The 20,469-nt window shown below is 40.3% G+C and overlaps 1 protein-coding gene across 5 annotated transcripts in view; it reads left to right on the top strand.

Moving 5' to 3' along the window:
• Positions 1-20,469, top strand: part of ADGRD1 (adhesion G protein-coupled receptor D1) — a 1,511,981-nt gene that overhangs the window by 1,435,428 nt on the left and 56,084 nt on the right. The gene's annotated exons all lie outside the window — the stretch shown is intronic.

The following is a 20,469-nucleotide window of genomic DNA, read 5'->3' as shown; positions in this document are numbered from 1 at the left end:
TCAACTTTGAATAAATTCCCAACAGTGTCACCAGCAAAGCACCCCCACACCATCACACCTCCTCCTCCATGCTTCATGGTGGGAACCAGGCATGTAGAGTCCATCCGTTCACCTTTTCTGCGTTGCACAAAGACACGGTGGTTGGAACCAAAGATCTCAAATTTGGACTCATCAGACCAAAGCACAGATTTCCACTGGTCTAATGTCCATTCCTTGTGTTCTTTAGCCCAAACAAGTCTCTTCTGCTTGTTGCCTGTCCTTAGCAGTGGTTTCCTAGCAGCTATTTTACCATGAAGGCCTGCTGCACAAAGTCTCCTCTTAACAGTTGTTGAAGAGATGTGTCTGCTGCTAGAACTCTGTGTGGCATTGACCTGGTCTCTAATCTGAGCTGCTGTTAACCTGCGATTTCTGAGGCTGGTGACTCAGATAAAGTTATCCTCAGAAGCAGAGGTGACTCTTGGTCTTCCTTTCCTGGGGCGGTCCTCATGTGAGCCAGTTTCTTTGTAGCGCTTGATGGTTTTTGCAACTGCACTTGGGGACACTTTCAAAGTTTTCCCAATTTTTCGGACTGACTGACCTTCATTTCTTAAAGTAATGATGGCCACTCGCTTTTCTTTACTTAGCTGCTTTTTTCTTGCCATTATACAAATTCCAACAGTCTATTCAGTAGGACTATCAGCTGTGTATCCACCAAACTTCTGCACAACACAACTGATGGTCCCAACCCCATTTATAAGGCAAGAAATCCCACTTATTAAACCTGACAGGGCACACCTGTGAAGTGAACACCATTTCCGGTGACTACCTCTTGAAGCTCATCAAGAGAATGCCAAGAGTGTGTAAAGCAGTCATCAAAGCAAAAGTTGGCTACTTTGAAGAACCTAGAATATAAGACATATTTTCAGTTGTTTCACACTTTTTTGTTAAGTATATAATTCCACATGTGTTAATTCATAGTTTTGATGCCTTCAGTGTGAATGTACAATTTTCATAGTCATGAAAATACAGAAAAATCTTTAAATGAGAAGGTGTGTCCAAACTTTTGGTCTGTACTGTATATTACACTGTGACTAAAGAACATCAGATATTACACCATTCACTTAATATCCTGTATATAACATTTTATGTCTGTGCAAATAGTGTATTAAATGCAAGGCAAGCAAGGAAGGAGGGGGAGGAGACGGAGGAGGGGGAAGAGGGTGGGAGCTCACACGTCAAATTGTAGACAACTTCAGTTTGTTAGAGGAGTTCATCAGGCGGGTGCCAGATCCACTGATGATAGGAGTCAAAATAGAAACGTAGAAAAAGGATATTTGCGGCACTAAGAGCCAGATAATAAAAAATATATAAATCTTTATTGGAGAATAATTTTAAAAAGATAATATGTTTGTACTAAATGCAATATACAGGACAATATATGACTGGTATATGACATAACAGGCAGCATGGTGGCTCAACGGTTAGTGCTGTTGCTTTGCACTGCAGTAGTAGTGAACTTCTGTTCTTGTATCTTTAAAATGAAGTAAACTTGATTCTATTATTGCCTCTATAGGGTAAAAGGGTTTCCCAGGCACCAGATAAATTTCTGTAGCCACTCTGCCAGTGCAGATTGCTGAATCGTGATAGTCTGCTATCATCACACTGTCACGATTCCTCTATATTCCCAGCGTTGTGGTCACGTGCATGTGCCGTCTAGAGCCTCAGCTGCCTCTCTCAGTAGCACACTGAGAGAAGTGGATTAGAATCTAGTGGACATTTGACCAGAACTATCCCATCATTACACAGGCTTTATTTTTTTAACCCCTTCATAACTGGGCGATTTGCTGTTTTTTCATTTTTGTTTTTTTCCTCCACTCTTGAATGACACCATTAATTTTATTATGTGATGCACTAGAAAGGGGTAAAAAATTCCAAGTGCGTTCAAACTGCAAAAAAAGTGCAATTCCACAATTTTTTTTTTTTTTACCATGTTCTTTAAGAGAGTAAAATTGACCTAACAATATAATTCTCCAGGTCAATACGATTATGTAGATACCAAACATGAAGCAAATAAGTAGAAAGCCAGCTCACCGCAATCAATATCCAGATAGTCCAAAAGCATGGAAAAGAGTCATTGCTGGTATGCAATGGAAATGGCAAAAAGGAGGAATCTGGCTTCACTGGATAAAACTTGCCTTTCATAATAAATGAACTCAAATCCAAAAGGTGAGAAAAAAACATGAAATATTGTCATATAGAGTTCATGGTGTGAGAGCCAACAGCCATGATGATTAAGGATGTGTCACATCAGAAACGCGTTGATCGCCTAGCCGTGTTGTCGGCTCTTTGACTTGATTGTTCAGCCGCACTGTCGGCTCTCAGACCATGAACTCTACGTGACAATATTTCATGTTTTTTTTTTTTTCTCTTTTTGGATTTGAGTTCATTCACTAATAAAGGCAAGTTTTATCCCGTGAAGCTGGATTCCTCCTTTTTGCTAGATACCAAATACGCATAGTTTTTTTTATTTACATGCTGAAAGAAAAATCAAAAATTTGTAAAAAAATTTGCTTGTGTCGCCATTTTCCGAGACCTGTGACGTTTTCAATTTTCGGGATATGGTGCTGTGTAGAGGCTTATTTTTTGCTCCCTGAGCTGACGTTTTAATTGATACCATTTTGGGGTAGATACGATGTTTTGGTCACCTCTTACTGCATTTTATTGCAATGTTGAGGTGGCCAAAAAAAAACAATTCTTCTTACGCTGTTTACTGATCGTATTCATTTATTTTAGATTTGGATAGATTGGACTTACAAATGCAGCGATGCCGAAGTTGTGTATTTTTTTAATTATTTTATTTTTAATGTGGCAAAAGAGGGTTGCTTTGAACTTTTATTTTTTTTCATATTTTTTAAAACTTTTTAAAACTTTTTACTGTATTTATTGTGTCCTTAGGGCACTTGTAGCAGCGAGCCCCTTAGGGGATTTGAAGCTATTTGATCACTTGTGCTATACATAGCAGTGCATTAGCATTCTTATATATAGCTAAAATCACAGACTCCTTTGAACAGCAGCTAAATGCCGGATTTCACAGAAGAATCTTAATGACATACACAGGGATGATCAACAGACACCCAGCTGTCATGGCAACCCATCGACGTCCCATGATCACATCATGGGTGCACTGTTTGGCAGGGTAGAATGGCACCCCCCCTCCCGATGCGTGTTAAATGCCTCTGTCAGATATTGGTGTGGGAGACCTCATCAAAGTCAAGGACAGAAGTTTTGACGTACATGTACGTCAAAGGTCATGAACAGGTTAAAGTCTTGTAACCATTTCTCTTTCAAGTAACCAGAGGTAAACACAATAAGGGTGGATCTGCTGCTCATGAGCCAAAACCTCATGGTTTTGAGGTGGTGGTGGGAGAGGTGGGGGATAAAAGTTTCTGACAAGTTTCTTTTAAGTCTACACTACATTAATCACAGTTTCTTTCACAAAGAGAGTTTCTTAATATACATACTTTCATCTGCTCTTGAATTTATAGCTAACCCTAAGCTGAATGCTGAGCACTTTAACTGGTATAATGTCTGAAAGAAAACGGTACACAGCTCCTCTGGCTTACAAGACGTGACATAATGAGGATTTTGAGCTGTGTTGATTTTTGATGTTCGTTTCATTCCCGCTCAAGAAATGTCAGTAATAATCCCAAATAATCAGACAGTGCTGGCAATGTGTGTGGGGGAGGATGGAAGGCTGCTTTGTGAGCCAGGTAGATTTATAGACTCTGTACAGTAACACAGTGACATTTGGAAAGGAATGGTAAGTCAGACTTATTTGTGTCCTGGCAGAGGCTGACTCAGCCGTCTTCCTATCTGTCCATTAACAATGAAGAGCCAAGAATGAGATAAGTCAGGATGCAGCAGAAAGACCAGCCATTATATTTGGCCACAGGACAGAAGTGTAATCTCGCTGCACTTATTAAGGGACTTTATGTTCCTGAGGAAAAAGTGCTGTCATAGCATCAAAATTGGAATAGGTTGTAATTATTTAATTCCCCATTTACCTTTTTGTCTCCATTGTAGGGTCTTTTCCTCAGGGCTACAATTTCCTTTGCATGGTTATGTTATCAATTATATGAATGGAAATGTGGTCTACAAGTTTAACTCCTTAGTGACCTACGACAAAAATGTGCATTATGGTCACATGCTACCGTAGTTTATTGGTATTGCAAATGCCCCTAGATACATACATTATTTTCTTTGTACTTCTGTTTTGGCTATTGAGACATTTTAATTGGTTTATGTTTTAATTTTTTTTTTAACTTCAATTTTACCCCATTTTCCATTATAATATTGGCCACCCATAAATTGAACTTCACCAAAGTCAGATCAAAATTTAAAGGGAACCTGTCACCAGAAATAATGCTGTTAACCTGCAGATATGCCGGTAATCTGCATATCTGCAGGTTAACGGCGTTATTTCAGGTGACATGTTCCCTTTAAAGGGGGACCTGTCTGCTGAAAAATGCAGTTTACTTTCAGCTGCAAAGGTAGTCTGCAGATAAATAACATATTAATCATGTTCGCTTTCTAACTGGAAGAGCTGTGCAACGTCATTGGGGCAACAAAGAGGGCTTTCACTACATATTGCGCACACTGTAATAAATCACCTTCCACCTTGACTGACAGCCTGTTCAGCAATGTGTGTGAACAGAGTATCATGAGAGTTCACTAATCACTGCCCTCTGCACTGTCCCAATGACAGAATGCCAGCTTTTGCAGGGAGAAAATAGCTTAATTTTCTCCCAGCATCTGCTCTTTGATAGACAGCGAAACATGCTTAAAAAGCTATTTACCTATAGATTACTGCTATTCCTGCAGGTAACTTATTTTTTTTATTGGACAGGTTTCTTGTCAATTCTCTTTATACCATTAGATGAATATCTTGAAGGGTTCAGATGGGCCTTGAATTCATTTAATTGTGGCCTCAAAGTCAAATGGTGTTCCCTTCATTCTTGACCCTGCTGTGTATCCAGTAAGCAGATTAGGGCCAAATTGGGGATATTTTTGAACAGAGAAGAAGCAGAACATTAAAACTTGGGGTGAGTTTATGGAATTTGCATTGTATGAGTAAATCAGTCATAAAATGAACATATATGTAAAAAATGGATTGCTTTCACTTCTTAAATTCATTCAGGCATAGGCGGATTATAATGAGGGCAATCTGGGCTACCGCCTGGGGCCCCGCGACTCCGCGGTGTCCGGGGGGCCCATGGCCAGATTGCCCTGATTATAATATGTGCGGCGCCACGGCACATACCGGAAGTGAGAGGCGGGGGGCCCCTGGACCGCTCCCCCAGCAGCTGCGCACGGCTGCTGCTTCTTTTTTGGCCGGGCCAGCACTGCACCTGTTAATTTCCTTGTGTGCTGGCCCGGCCACGTCACAGCTAGGAGACACGGCCCTGTGCGCGGCCGTGTCTGCTAGTGTGATGTCACGCAGTGCGCGCTGCACTGCTGCAGCAGAGAGGAGCTGGACGACTGGAACCGAGCCAGGGGATGGTGAGTGACGTGTGTGTGTGTGTGAGTGTGTGAGTTAGTGTGTGTGTGTGAGTGAGTGTGTGAGTGATTGTATATGAGTGAGTGTGTGTGTGTGAGAGTGTGTGTGTGTGTGAGCAGGCAGATATCATTGTGTGATGTGTTTCAAATGTGTTTATGCATGTATGTATATGTCTGTATATGTTTGTGTGTGCGTGACTGCGTGCGGCCTCCCGCTGTCTCTGGGGGGGGTGCTGTGCGGCCTCCCGCTGTCTCTGGGGGGGCGCCGTGCTTTCTCCCACTGTATCTGGGGAGCGCCGTGTGGCCTCCCGCTGTGTATAGATGGCTATGTGCAGCCTCCCGCTGTGTATAGATGGCGCCGTGCGGCCTCCTGCTGTGTATAGATGGCACCGTGCAGCCTCCCGCTGTGTATAGATGGCACCGTGTGGCCTCCCGCTGTCTATAGATGGCACCGTGCGGCCTCCCGCTGTGTATAGATGGCACCGTGCGGCCTCCGGCTGTGTATAGATGGCACTGTGCGGCCTCCTGCTGTGTATAGATGGCACCGTGCGGCCTCCGGCTGTGTATAGATGGCACCGTGTGACCTCCTGCTGTGTATAGATGGCTACGTGTGGTCTCCTGCTGTGTATAGATGGCTACGTGCGGCTTCCTGCTGTGTATCGATGGCTACGTGTGGCCTCCCGCTGTGTATAGATGGCTACATGTGGCCTCCCGCTGTGTATAGATGGCTACGTGCGGCCTCCCGCTGTGTATAGATGGCTACGTGCGGCCTCCCGCTGTGTATAGATGGCTACGTGCGGCCTCCCGCTGTGTATTGATGGTGCCGTGCGGCCTCCCGCTGTGTATAGATGGCGTTGTGTGGCCTCTCGCTGTGTATAGATGGCTACATGCGGCCTCCTGCTGTGTATAGGAGGATTGTGGCAGCTCATATTGTGTGTAGGGTCTCATACTGTATATAGGGGATGTCAGCATACTTAATTGTGCTCAGTATTAAGTCATACAATTAATGTAAAAAAAATTATTATAATTAATATATTAATATTGTGCCAAATTAATTTTACGTGAACTATCACATGATCTATCACAGGGGATCATGTGACATGTCACGTGATACATCAGGTGTGTGTGTGTGGGGGGGCGCCCGCACCTTCTAAACTGCCCAGGGCCCTTGCTACTCTTAATCCACCCCTGCATTCAGGTACTTTGCATTGAATCCCCCAGAAATTGTTGGGCTCAATGACAACGCCAGATAAATATCTTAAATGGTTTAGTTTTCAAAATGGGGACCCTTATTAATGGTTTATTAAAGGTTTTCTACCAAATATGTCAATGTCAAGTTTCCCCATGCAAATTTTTTTTCACTTGCTTTGCATCAAATCCATGCAAAAAATGGTGGGGCCAAAATACTCATTACACCTCTAGATAAATGTCTCAAGGGGTTTTCCAAATGGGGTCACATCTGGAGGGTTTTCTTTGGTCTGCCGGCATGCAATGGTACCTGAAATTATTTCTATCCAAAATCGTTGCTGAAAAGTCAAATGGTGCTCCCTTTATTCTGGGCCTACTGGGTAAGCAGTAAGCAGATTAGGGCCACTTTGGGTTTACTACAGTGAGGGGGCGTTGAAGAAAGCAAGATATTTAATTTGAAATGTATTAACCTCCTAGTTAGTCCAGAGTTCAGTTACAGACCTGTGAGTTCCATAATACAATATAGGCTGTTTTGTAAACTTGAGCAAAGGACCAGGTATATGAAAGATGGGTTAAACAATGGGAATGCATTCGCATGTAGGGATAAGCCAAGCAGAGTGTGATACTTAAACTTTCCCTACCCACAAGGAAACAGAAGAACAACTTTAGACAGGAAACATTTAGATATTTATGTTATATCTCCTTTTTTGTTTTATAACTGTTTTGCTGGTTTGTATGTAACTATATTTTTCTCTTTTTAAACCTTTTCTTGTAAGCACTGTAATTTAAATTGAAGCTTAGAACTTTAAAAAGTTTGATCCTTCTATGAGCTAAAGAATCCATAACCTTTCATAGAGTGTGTGGACTTTTGACTGTTGACAGTGTATATTTTGGAGACTCATCACCCTATTTGTTTGAGTGGTGTAACGGGGTTTGTAGACCGTGTTGGGATGTGATTTATGTTCACTTTGAAACCTATAATAGAGGTTGACTGTAATGCTAGAGTGAGAGGAGATAGATTAACCTTTACATTCGCACCTCACGTCACGTGCTGAGTGTATGCATGTGGTACTTTGTAAAGTAATTGATTTAAAAATCAACATGTGCAAATATACGTTTATTACCAAATTTGCATAGTGTATACACAAATATTTATAGTACAGAATAGAGATGATTTTCAAATTTTTCCAAAAATTTTTTTTCCCAAAATTTAATTTGCGGCGAATATATTCACCACAATTTGCAATACTGCATACCTAAAATGGCCCTAAAAAATGTGTAACACTCTGAGGTCTCTTAGGACTGTACTCAACTACTTTCAGACTCTTCAACGTAAACACAACTTAGTACTGTCAAAGTGATCTCACCATAGAAACGGCAGGTAACCCAGTAGTAAGCAATAGCCCATTTAATAAAACAGCTCACTGACAAATTTTTTGTTTTTAATTAAAAACGGTTCTAAAATCATCAAACAGACTGTGTGGTGTTGATGTCAGACATCCTTCTTTTGTGATTGAGAGGTATAATGTTCAATATTTTCCATACTGCACTCTTCTTCTGCCCCACTAATATGCTTTCCAGATGTAAATAAGGCCAATTGTGGCCTGCTTTTGGTAGTACTACTGCCAGGATGGCTGATGGTTATTCTGACTCCATAACTAGGCTGCAATGTGGGGCTCTTGATACAGCATTTCTATGTGTGTCTGTATTGAAGCAGTACTCACACCAAGAACTTTGACAGACAGTGTCAACTCAGCTGTGTCAGATGCATGTATGAAGATTCCAGTAGAGGTTTATTCTCAGGTTTAATTCTTAATTCTTATATAATTAACAAAGTACCAGGAGTAGCTACAACAGCTGCAGCAGGTGAAAATACAATTCTGAACCATGTACAAAGGTGAACTTTGAATGATGGCCGATAAACACTAACTGGGAAAGAAGAGAGGGGTTACTTACTTCAAAGCTGGACTACAGGGAGAAGCACAGTACAAACTTCAAAAGGCAAACCTGATTGCATAGCAGTATAACAGCAATACAATGATAATACAATACTGTATGGTTCAAAAGTTGTGGGGTATGACCGACCGTGGTGCTTCTGCTGCTTTTTCTTTCACACTACCCTGTCCATTGCCACTTTTTCTTTCACATTACATTTTGTACAACACTATAATCAACTTTTGACAATCTTTTCAACCCCAATTATTCAACGCTTGCCACAGAGACTGTACCAAGAAATTCTAGTGTTATACATATCTTTTCAGGGCAATTGGAGTACCTGCAATTTTGGAAATACACTGGTGAATTTGAATTTCAAAAGATTTGATCATCTCTGTTATGATATAGTAGCAACACAGTCGGGAAAATAGGTAACAAACTAAAAACTGCAACTGACCCTGCCAGTTCCTGTACAAACTAGATATCCTGACCCGCAGTCCCTAATGGTTCCTGTGTGAGCAGAGATAACCGTAGCCACAGACTAGAAGATGGCAGTTCGAACCTATGTTGCCTGAAAGGCCGTCAATCAGTTCACATTCCTCCTAAAGAACTGGAGGGCAGTGCAGAGTGTAAATTACCTACAAATGGGAAAGCATGCTGAAAAAAGGAAAGATCCCAGAGTGAGAAAAGTAAACGATGAAATAAATAAAATAAAGTATAAAGTACGTACTGTTAGATTATATACTGTCTATTTCCTAAAAAGTAACAAAAGGTAGGTGCAGAGTAGAAAACAAAAAAATCAAGGAGAAAAACCATAGCTTGGATTACACTGACTGTCTTTAAGCTACAGCAGAATGACTGAACATCCACAAGAAACTATTACCAGCAGGAAATGCCAGCAAGGGGACAGAATATAAAGCTGCGCCCGAAAGGTGATAGAGCAGACAAATGAAACACCTGTGTTATGCTAAACAGACTGCAGCCGGAATAACAGAACCTAAACACCTGGAGAAATAGTGTGTCTGCTGTGGCTCGGCGGACAGAGAAGCCGACCGAGGAGCCAACCCAGGAGCATGAAAATCTCCAGTAGTAACGCATGAATAATATTCTTTCCTTATACTGTGTGCATCATTTTAGTTAATCACTAATTAATATATTTCTAAACATTTTTTTCAATAGATTTCATATACTCAAAAACTGTAAATTAATATATTAGATTAGCACTAGAGTCACTATTGGATATTACATATATGGTATATCACATGTACGAATATCATAATGTTTTTAATTATGTATGACAACTGGCATTCCAGGTGCAGTCTATGCAGAGTTGCTGATATTTTAGGAAAGAACATGGCCCAGACTTAGGGGGAAGGCATGGAGTTTTCATTTCTCATGCAATTTTTACAGATAGCTGACTTAACTGCCTTGCTACATGGCTCCTGTCATTTGTTTTCTCCTCAAAAAATTGAAGTACATGACAGTTCTATGGAAGAATTTTCACTACTTTGTCTTGTCAAAAACTCCTAGATGTTGGGCACTTGAGGTCAGACATATTGCACATTTTTAACGTACTCATATCATCACTGAATCTGAAATGTAACTTGCAGGATTCTTTTGATGTGATACTATTTGCTTTCTGGAAGTAATGTCAGCTTGAGCTAATTTCCTACAGCGTGATCAATCTTCCCTAGCTTCATGGGACTGACAGATAGTCTGGAGAGAGACAGAAATTGGAAAAAAGAAATAACAGGAAGTATTGACTTAACAAGGCTGTTTGCTTTATGGCATTATAAACTTTCTCCTTTTGTAATACACTGGTGTTTCTTTTCTTGCTTTATTTACTTTCTTTTTGCTTTGATCATAGAATGAATAATGGAAGCCCATGCAAGGAAAAAAAAAATGAATGTCTTAATAAATAGCTCAGGTCATTTTTCTCTTGTGCTAATATGCTACCTCTGCCTGAGAGAAATATAGCAACAGGCGAGAGGATGCTGGAAGCCTCGGCTGCAATTGGATGCTTTGTTTAAAACCCCAAAGGGAGATAAGCATATCATAAGAACCTCTTTTTTAGATTTTTCTATGCTTGTCAATGGAATTGTGTTTATTTCTCTCTGTAGTATGCAGCTATGCGTCCTGGGGTAAGATCAGGAGACACAGAGTTAATCTCAGGGTTTGAATTGAACTGATGTGCTCTGGAGAGACTCGTATATGTTTTCTAATGTGCTGCGGAATACAATGAACTTTTATATTATAAGGAAAATAGAGAGAGTTTATGAAGAACCCTTATATGCGCTTTCTGTGATGGATTTTTCTATGCCGCACAGTTGTGTAGTATAAAAGAATCTGGACTGGAAAAATGATTTGCCTTCAGTTAAAATTTGTAGTCTGTACACTACTTTTTCGCAGCAGAGGCCCATACCCATACAGCAAAATCAGTCTGGATTGCGAAAGTCAAAAAGTACATTTTTTTCATGAATTTGGGGGTAAATAAAATAATTGCAAGACTTTTGGCAGTATTACTTTAACCTTTGTTATAATCTCACATTGAAAGAAAAGATACAGAGCTGCATCTAGATAATAAATGATACAACAAAATGACAATAGAGAACGAGACCTCATGAGTAACAAGGGGCATACCACTAAATATCAATTAAGCTGAACAAGGATAGCTATAAGTGTTTTAACCACCCAAAAATATAACATAATTAGGACACAATGTGATAACTAAAAAGACTTCATAATTTATTAAATATATTCAAAAAGACACACATTGTATAATTCCATATAATACGAGACATAACATGGGTAGGTGTAGCAACAGAGGGTAGATAGAGACACAGTTGGTATCAATTGTAAACCAAGCATACAACATATGAAGTCACATAGCTTACCCAATACAATTCATTGGTAACAGTAACATGTGTGCTGAAAAAGTCACAGTAACATTAATCATATGACCTATATAAAGTCAGTGCAAACGGCCAAAAGTCATACATTCCAACACACAATAATGCACAATAATGCAAATATCACATAGGTTAAGCTGAATAGGACATACTTAGTAAAGGTAAAAGATGACCAACAGTGTCAGGGAGGCCCCTGGTGGTTAAAACACTTATAGCTATCCTTGTTCTGCTATCTAGATAATAAATGTCAAAGATGAAAAGGTGCCAATGATCTTCAATAGTCATTGTGTTCTCTGTAGGATTTCAAATAAAGGTAAACTGGAGTAATTTTGCTCAAATAATGAATTTGCTCTCAACTTTTACTTGATGCTTTGTCATACTTTGAAAATGCTACCAGTTTGGTAAAACAAAGGCAAAGGGTTGATAGGTTGTACTTTAGAGTTCATCCTAGTACTTTCTCATAAGAGTTCAAAAAAGGGTTTATTTTGATAGGAGTGTATACTCCTTTTTTTAAAAATGTGGATTCATTGTAATTAAACAGGTTTTTAGGACTTTGGTGACCCTAATTATTCCTACAATGTGAGAGCAATGCTAGAAACGCTAGAGTTTGGCCTCCGCATGATGGACATTGATGGCCTACACTAAAGATACCCTTTTAAAGTTCCAGAGAGCTTCATCAAAGGCGATTATGTTTCTATTTGGTCATGAAATGTAAAACTTACTGTACAGTACCTCTTTTCTAAAATAAGATGACTAGGACTATCAAACTTCTTTTTGAACTGTTAAGAAGAAGATAATCAGCAGAAACTTCTTTTCCAAATGTACCGACTACTGGTGCCTCCGCTCCGTACTAAATCTGTGGTTCCAATACAAATACAAAATGAAAATAGAGACAGCATTTTACATAAAAAACAAACCTTTCTAATTCACCTCTGTAGTGTTTTAGCTGCTTTGAAGAGGTTTTCCAGGACTTTGCTTATTTTTTGTTATGAGGCTAAGATCTTACAGACAGGTAATTGCTAACTAAATCTAAAAAAAATCAAAATGAGCAAATACCCTGTAAGAAGTAAATGAATAAATAAATAGTAATAGTACTTGTAAATAACATAGGGGATTTAGTTGACACTATTTTGATAAAAAAAAAGTATAAAAGCCATCCCACGCGTCCCGCTGTACCCAATCAGGATGGCACCTAACTCTAGTAGTTCAGCTCACTATGTATCAGCAGGCATCAAAATAGCAAAGGGTAGAGCACGACCAGGTCCTGACTGTTCAGAATCCTGCCCATGGAAAGCTATATAAACAAAATGCTCAAAAAGTGTGAGCCATGCCCCTGTTTGTACCATGTGCAAAAAAGCTAAGACAAAAAAAATTGAGCATGAGTTTATATTGGTATAAGTATAATGCATAGGTGTGCATTTTCACTGTGGCCATGTGCCACCTACTTGCCTATTCTGCCTGGCACCAATCTCTACCAGCTCATAGTGATCACAGACTGCTCCTGACGTTGCTTGTGCTGCTTCATTTGACCTCACATGAACAGAACAGCTCTTCTTCTTCCAGTCTGCTCTGTCAATAAGATTTCACTGCAGACATCATGCTGATTGACAGATGTCTCCTTCAGTTAGTCAGTAGGGAGCCATCTGCCAATCAGCATGACATCCACAGAGATACCCATTCAACAGAGCAAAGCCGAAAAAAAGAAGCTGCTCAAACAACGTAATGCCATCGGAAGCCACAGAATTGTCAGCAGGAGCAGTTCATGACCGCTCTGAGCCGGCAGAGATTGGCACTAGGCAGTACAGGCAGATATTAGCAAATACCTGCCTGTAATTTCTTAGCCCCACAGCAGAAAATAACCAAAGTCCCGGATAACCCATTGAAGCCAATGCTTGAGAAAGGCTCACAAAATCTAAAATGTGGCAGAGGTGAATAAAAAGGCTTCTTCTTTTGATCAAATAAACCATGGACATGGCTGCTATTGCTTTCTTATGATGTAACTGCTATATTTTACCACATGCCCGGCTCCTCTACTTTATCATTTTCTGTGCAGGTGCAGAGCTTGAGCCGAAGCAGGCAAAAGTCTCTTGTATCTGAATAAGCACTGGAATAATTCTGCATTTGAACAGAAAAGGGCAAACAGTCACTAAATCACAGAATTAACCCCAATTTCAGCATCAATTTCATCATATAGATGCGATGATAGCCAAGTTAATTATTTACGCTGAGCAAAAATGGGCAGTTGGGTGTCTTAAGCTTCTGAGACCAACCTTACCAACACATTTTCTGATTTTCATCTATAAAGTGAATGATAAAACCCTTTGGCATAGCATACCTAAATTATTGCCATAGTGGCACCATTTATAAACATTGTATTATAATGGCTTTTGCTAAGCAAATAGTGTTGGATCTGCCTACATTAATAGGGTTACGCATCATTGGCCAATGTAATGCACGTTACCTCTGTAAAGATTTACATTATCAACTAAGAATTGCAATGCAATGAAAAGGACAGATGTACAGTACAGACCAAAAGTCTGGACACACCTCATTTAAAGATTTTTCTGTATTTTCATGACTTTGAAATTTGTACATTCATACTGAAGGCATCAAAACTATGAATTAACACATGTGGAATTATATACTTAACAAAAAAGTGTGAAACAACTGAAAATATGCCTTATATTCTAGGTTCTTCAAAGTAGCCACCTTTTGCTTTGATGACTGCTCTGCACACTCTTGGCATTCTCTTGATGAGCTTCAAGAGGTAGTCACCGGAAATGGTCTTCCATCAATCTTGAAGGAGTTCCCAGAGATGGTTAGCACTTGTTGGCCCTTTTGCCTTCACTTTGCGGTGCAGCTAACCCCAAACCATCTCGATTGGGTTCAGGTCTGGTGACTGTGGAAGCCAGGTCATCTGGCGTAGCACCCCATCAATCTCCTTCTTGGTCAAATAGCCCTTACACAGCTTGGAGGTGTGTTTGGGGTCATTGTCCTGTTGAAAAATAAATGATGGTCCAACTAAACGCAAACCGGATGGAATAGCATGCCGCTGCAAGATGCTGTGGTAGCCATGCTGGTTCAGTATGTCTTCAATTTTAAATAAATCCCCAACAGTGTCACCAGCAAAGCACCCCCACACCATGACACCTCCTCCTCCATGCTTCACGGTGGGAACCAGGCATGTAGAGTCCATCCGTTCACCTTTTCTGCGTCGCACAAAGACACGGTGGTTGGAACCAAAGATCTCAAATTTGGACTCATCAGACCAAAGCACAGATTTCCACTGGTCTAATGTCCATTCCTTGTGTTCTTTAGCCCAAACAAGTCTCTTCTGCTTGTTGCCTGTGCTTAGCAGTGGTTTCCTAGCAGCTTTTTTACCATGAAGGCCTGCTGCACAAAGTCTCCTCTTAACAGTTGTTGAAGAGATGTGTCTGCTGCTAGAACTCTGTGTGGCATTGACCTGGTCTCTAATCTGAGCTGCTGTTAACCTGCGATTTCTGAGGCTGGTGACTCGGATAAACTTATCCTCAGAAGCAGAGGTGACTCTTGGTCTTCCTTTCCTGGGGCGGTCCTCATGTGAGCCAGTTTCTTTGTAGCGCTTGATGATTTTTGCAACTGCACTTGGGGACACTTTCAAAGTTTTCCCAATTTTTCGCACTGACTGACCTTCATTTCTTAAAGTAATGATGGCCACTCGTTTTTCTTTACTTAGCTGCTTTTTTCTTGCCATAATACAAATTCTAACAGTCTATTCAGTAGGACTATCAGCTGTGTATCCACCAGACTTCTGCACAACACAACTGATGGTCCCAACCCCATTTATAAGGCAAGAAATCCCACTTATTAAACCTGACAGGGCACAACTGTGAAGTGAAAACCATTTCCGGTGACTACCTCTTGAAGCTCATCAAGAGAATGCCAAGAGTGTGCAAAGCAGTCATCAAAGCATAAGGTGGCTACTTTGAAGAACCTAGAATGTAAGACATATTTTCAGTTGTTTCACACTTTTTTGTTAAGTATATAATTCCACATGTGTTAATTCATAGTTTTGATGCCTTCAGTGTGAATGTACAATTTTCATAGTCATGAAAATAAAGAAAAATCTTTAAATGAGAAGGTGTGTCCAGACTTTTGGTCTGTACTGTATATCAATCACCCTGATGTTTTAAAATAACCCTTTTTTTAATATCTTGGACATATATCCTTTTGATATGTTCAGCATATCTGTTGTTAGCTATTAGTGATGAGCGAGCATGCTCGTTTAATCCTTTAACCAATCATGCTCGGGTGCTTACCGAGTATCTTCAAATCATGCAGATGCAGAAACTTTAACATAATATACGAGCACGCCGAAGACACTCGGTAAGCACCCGAGCATGCTCGGTTAAACGCGCACACTCGCTCATCACGATAAGCTATCCATTTAGATTCTGATAGAATCTGTTAGTCTACAACAGCCAATTAGAAGTGCAGAAGGGTAGAAAGAGCATGCAGTATATTCAGCAATAATGAAACAAGAGGGGTGTCACAGACTACATGAGACTCCCTGTAGACACTGTAGTTAAGTTGCAGTGACAGATCACAGCTCTAGCATAATGGAAATTAGCTAAAAAGCAGCTAAGCTGGAATATCACAGAAAAAAATTGAATCTAATCATTCTTTTTAGTTAGTGACTTAGATGTGATTTTTATGCTACTGACCATAGAGTGCCTTTAAATGCAATCTGTCCCAAGACTTCACAATGCAGCCAAAATAGAAACATAGAGCTCGGCTAGATCCAGTTTTTTATTCTAAAGGATATAAACTGAAACACTGGAAGCCATCTTGCATAAAGGAAGAGTGAAAATGCAATGATGCGGGTATTGGGAATTAGTGGAAAAAAGAAAAGGACTCTATGTAACTATGCATTTATTGTGATTTTTTTGTAGTGATCTCGAGGTTCACTTTAACTTTAATTTGACTTCTAAAGAAACTGATTTACCTATGTTTTTTCACCATTTTTTTTGTATAACATTTTTAAATATTATCATTTATTTCAATATCAGTTCAGCTCACTATAAGTTCACCTTGAAATTTACAAAAATGAGAGTTCCTTTGTTGCTGAAGGTATTCCATATATTAGTAAAGTGGTATACAAACCTGCTGAGAAAATAAAGTTTAAAACAAACTATATTAAAACATACTGAATTCTATCTAAAGAAGTCTTAGAGATGATGTAGTGTTGGCCCCACATCGGGGGTGCCTTTTGGCCATAAATGTCAAGAAGTGAATGAACGCAATCATTCAGGAAGACACAGCCAGTGGCATGTTTTCAACTGCTCTACAGTTTTGATTTGGTGTCACTGTCATCTTCTTAGTAATGTCTCGATGTGTTTTACTGTTTTATTTTCCCCCAGTCTCATTTGAAATGGCTCTTTAGGCTGTCTGGTGTTTGATATAATAAATAATGCGACAAACACTCTTATAAGTTCAATAAAATTTAGTTCAGTGCCATCATGGGACCCTTTCTTATATCTTCCAAATATTAGTATAGTAATAGTGTAAACAAATTAACTCAATTAATATTTAATATCAATTATTTTTTTTGTAGGTAAGAACATTAAAATCAGTATTAATTAATTTAATTTGTCAGCAGATTCATGCTGTCCTAACTACGGGCATCATGATATACCAAAAGACACATATTAAAAATATAAATCGTACTCTAAAATGCTAAAGCTTATTAAATAAAACGTAGTTTTAAAAAGAATAACTCATGGAGAAAAGTGTCCACTGGTCAGTTTTCCTCTGGTTTCTCGATGTCCAACTTAGTTTACAGGCAGATATTCTGGTAGACACTAGTTTTGAGCGAGCACTAAAATGCTCAGGTGCTCGAAGCTCGGGCCGAGCTCACCGTGATACTCGGGTGCTCGACCCGAGCAACGAGCCCAATGTTAGTCTATGGGAGACCCAAGCATTTTTGCGGCGGCACCCCCGGCAGTCTGTAGAAAGTCTAATAAGTGCCCAAAACGATAGTGACAGTGCTCAAATGACATGGAGACAGCATGGGGATCGCCCCAGGAAGCATTTCTGACCCCCAGGTCACTGCTGTCAACAACGTGGTCAGAGGTATTAAGCCACCTTTACGGGCTCACAATAAAACGTTCAAAAACGAAACTGAAACGGTTTTCCTGTGAAATATGTTAAGGAACATCCTTTCCAGGGTAAAGACTTGTGTATAAGGTAAAATAAATAACCAAAAACAAAAATACTACTCCACACCTTGGGCTATGTTCACAAGTAGCATTTTTTATGCGTTTTTGCACTTTTGTATTGCTTTCAACAGTGACAAATGCATTCACCGGGAAATGTCATTTTAACATTTTACAACCTTATCTGGTCATGTGCTGTGTGACACATGCATACAGTGCTGAAAAAACATGGGGACAGCATGGAGAAGACCCCTGGAAGCATCTATGACACCCAGGTCACTGCCTAAAAGTGTGCCCATCAGAAGTGATCCTTGCCGCATCAGAAGATGCAGACTTGCAACTATCCCCGTGCAAGTCCTTATCCCAATGCAGTGTTCAATTGTACCTCCTCCATTCCGTGCAATGCAAGCGCAAATATGCAGCCAACCACCCACCCACCCGCAGGCTGCAATACTATACTGCTAGCTTGCACTTGAAATGGGGCCTTTTAGTTTGGAGGAGGCCGAGGCTGGCCACTACCTCATCGCTGCGTCGGCGGCGAGGTCTCCATACTCAGTCCCCAGCCGCCACTATTTGTCCCGGGAACCTTCCCCACACTTTTCTTAGCCTGGCCTTCGTTAGGGCAGCATTGGACGAGCCCACCAGACAACCAGAGACTCCTCCGGTGGGCCCTGGCTTCTCCATCAGGGGATTTGAAAGTGCCAAGGTGAGGAGCATGATGATGATGATAGAAGTTAGCATCTGCTTTGTTTTCTTGGAATGCAAGCGTAAGTGTGCAGCCTGCCACCCACCCACCCCCAGGCTGCAATACCATACTGCTAGCTTGCCCCATCCTCTGCACGCACCATCGCCAGAACGTCCAGTTCCACGTTCCTTGCCACGCGCCTTGCCCATTGTAAATGAAGTAAAATAGCTTACACTCGCACTATCAATGGCAAAAGGGTAATAAAAAGGAGATTAGAGCTGTGGAAGAGGAAAACCACAGTTATAGTTCTCTGGCCTACACCAGAATCTTTTAAACAGATATATTTGTGTCTGAACAGTCAGCAAGACACTCAAACTGTTTTTTTTTATGTAAAAAAGGCAAAAAGGTGGATTACACTCAGATTTGAACCGTGGAAGAGGAAAACCACAGTTCTATTTCTCTGGACTACACCAGAATCTTTTAAACAGATATATTTGTGTCTGAACAGTCACTGAGACACTCAAACTAATTTTTTTTATGTAAAAAAGGCAAAAAGTTGGATAACACCCAGATTTGAACCGTGGAAGAGGAAAACCACAGTTCTAATTTCCTGGCGTATACCAGACTTTTTAAAATAGATATATTTGTGTTTGAACAGTCAGCGAGACACTCAAACTGTTTTTTTTATGGAAAAAAGGCAAAAAAGTGGATAATACAGAGATTTGAACCGTGTAACTGCAAAACCACAGTTCTAGTTATCTGGCCGAAACCAGACTCTTTTAAACAGATATATTTGTGTCTGAACACTCACAGACACACTCTATTTTTTGGGGGGGTTAGGGGGGAAATACCAAAAGGTTAATTAGACTGGTATTTGTACAATCTGACTGAGGAAAAAAAAAAGAAAAGAGGATTTAGATGAAAAAAAAGGATTTTTCCTGGCCCCTGAGACCTGGGGCTAAGTCTAGCAATTTGAGCAGCAGCAGCACACAGGACTGTAATGCAGTGTTTGTTGGTATAACCACTGCGTCTCCTATACAGCCTACCTGCCTACCTGCCTGATATCTGGGATAGATATTAGTCCTCAGAAGGACTGTTTGTTTGATTTTGATGGCTTTAGAGACCCTACACTACCTATTTCGCAGTATAAATCTCTCCCTAGCTCAGCAGCACTCTCCCTACACTGTCTGATCCGGAGCGATTGTGTCCAAGATGGCGGCGCCTGGTTTTAAATACTCGAGGTGACGCTGTGCGGCCAGCCAATCACTGTAATGCCCACAACCAACATGGCTGCGGCATTACAGTGACTGGCTGGCAATCCCTGCATGTTCATTGGCTCTGTAAAGAGCGCCCAACATGCACGGCGGAGACCCAAGCTTCCGCCCGAGTAACCCGAAAATGCTCGGTGCTCGCCGAACATCCCGAGTAGTGAGATGCTTGGGCGAGAACCGAGCAGTGACAAGCATGCTCGCTCAACACTAGTAGACACCTTTTAGTCCAGTTGGCTTCAGAGGATGCTTCTCCTCATGCCCTTTCCAAAACTATGGGGGCAATTCATCAATTTATTTACGCCTGAAAATTGGGGTGGAAAATTTGCATTTTTATGCCTGCTCTGCCTAGAGCAGCCTAACAGATTCACTATTATATACAACAGTCTATAACTATACAAGCCTATATATGAGGTAGCCAATGACTGCCATGTCTGTCTCAGAACTAATATAATATAACATAAGTCAATTATTTATTAATAGATAATACTAATAATAAAATCATTCAATTAAATTAGGAAAACTGCATAAAAAAGCCACTAATGGGTTGTATAGAATTAGTAATGCATGTCCAGGAGATTAGATTTCAATGCAAGATATGTCTAACCACCTTGGTTATATATTATGTGCATGCATCAGCATTAGAATGGGTGACTATTGAGGTAAAACTTAGATTATAAGTAACATGCATAATACATACTGTATATAGAAGTAACATGCATAATATTCCATAAAGTAAGTGATGAGATCAAATA

The sequence above is a fragment of the Phyllobates terribilis genome, unplaced genomic scaffold (genome assembly GCF_046119375.1).
Source record: "Phyllobates terribilis strain yellow unplaced genomic scaffold, ASM4611937v1 Scaffold_1__5_contigs__length_1240528914, whole genome shotgun sequence".
Taxonomy (NCBI): Eukaryota; Metazoa; Chordata; class Amphibia; order Anura; family Dendrobatidae; genus Phyllobates; species Phyllobates terribilis.
This window is presented reverse-complemented; position numbering and strand designations above follow the sequence as displayed.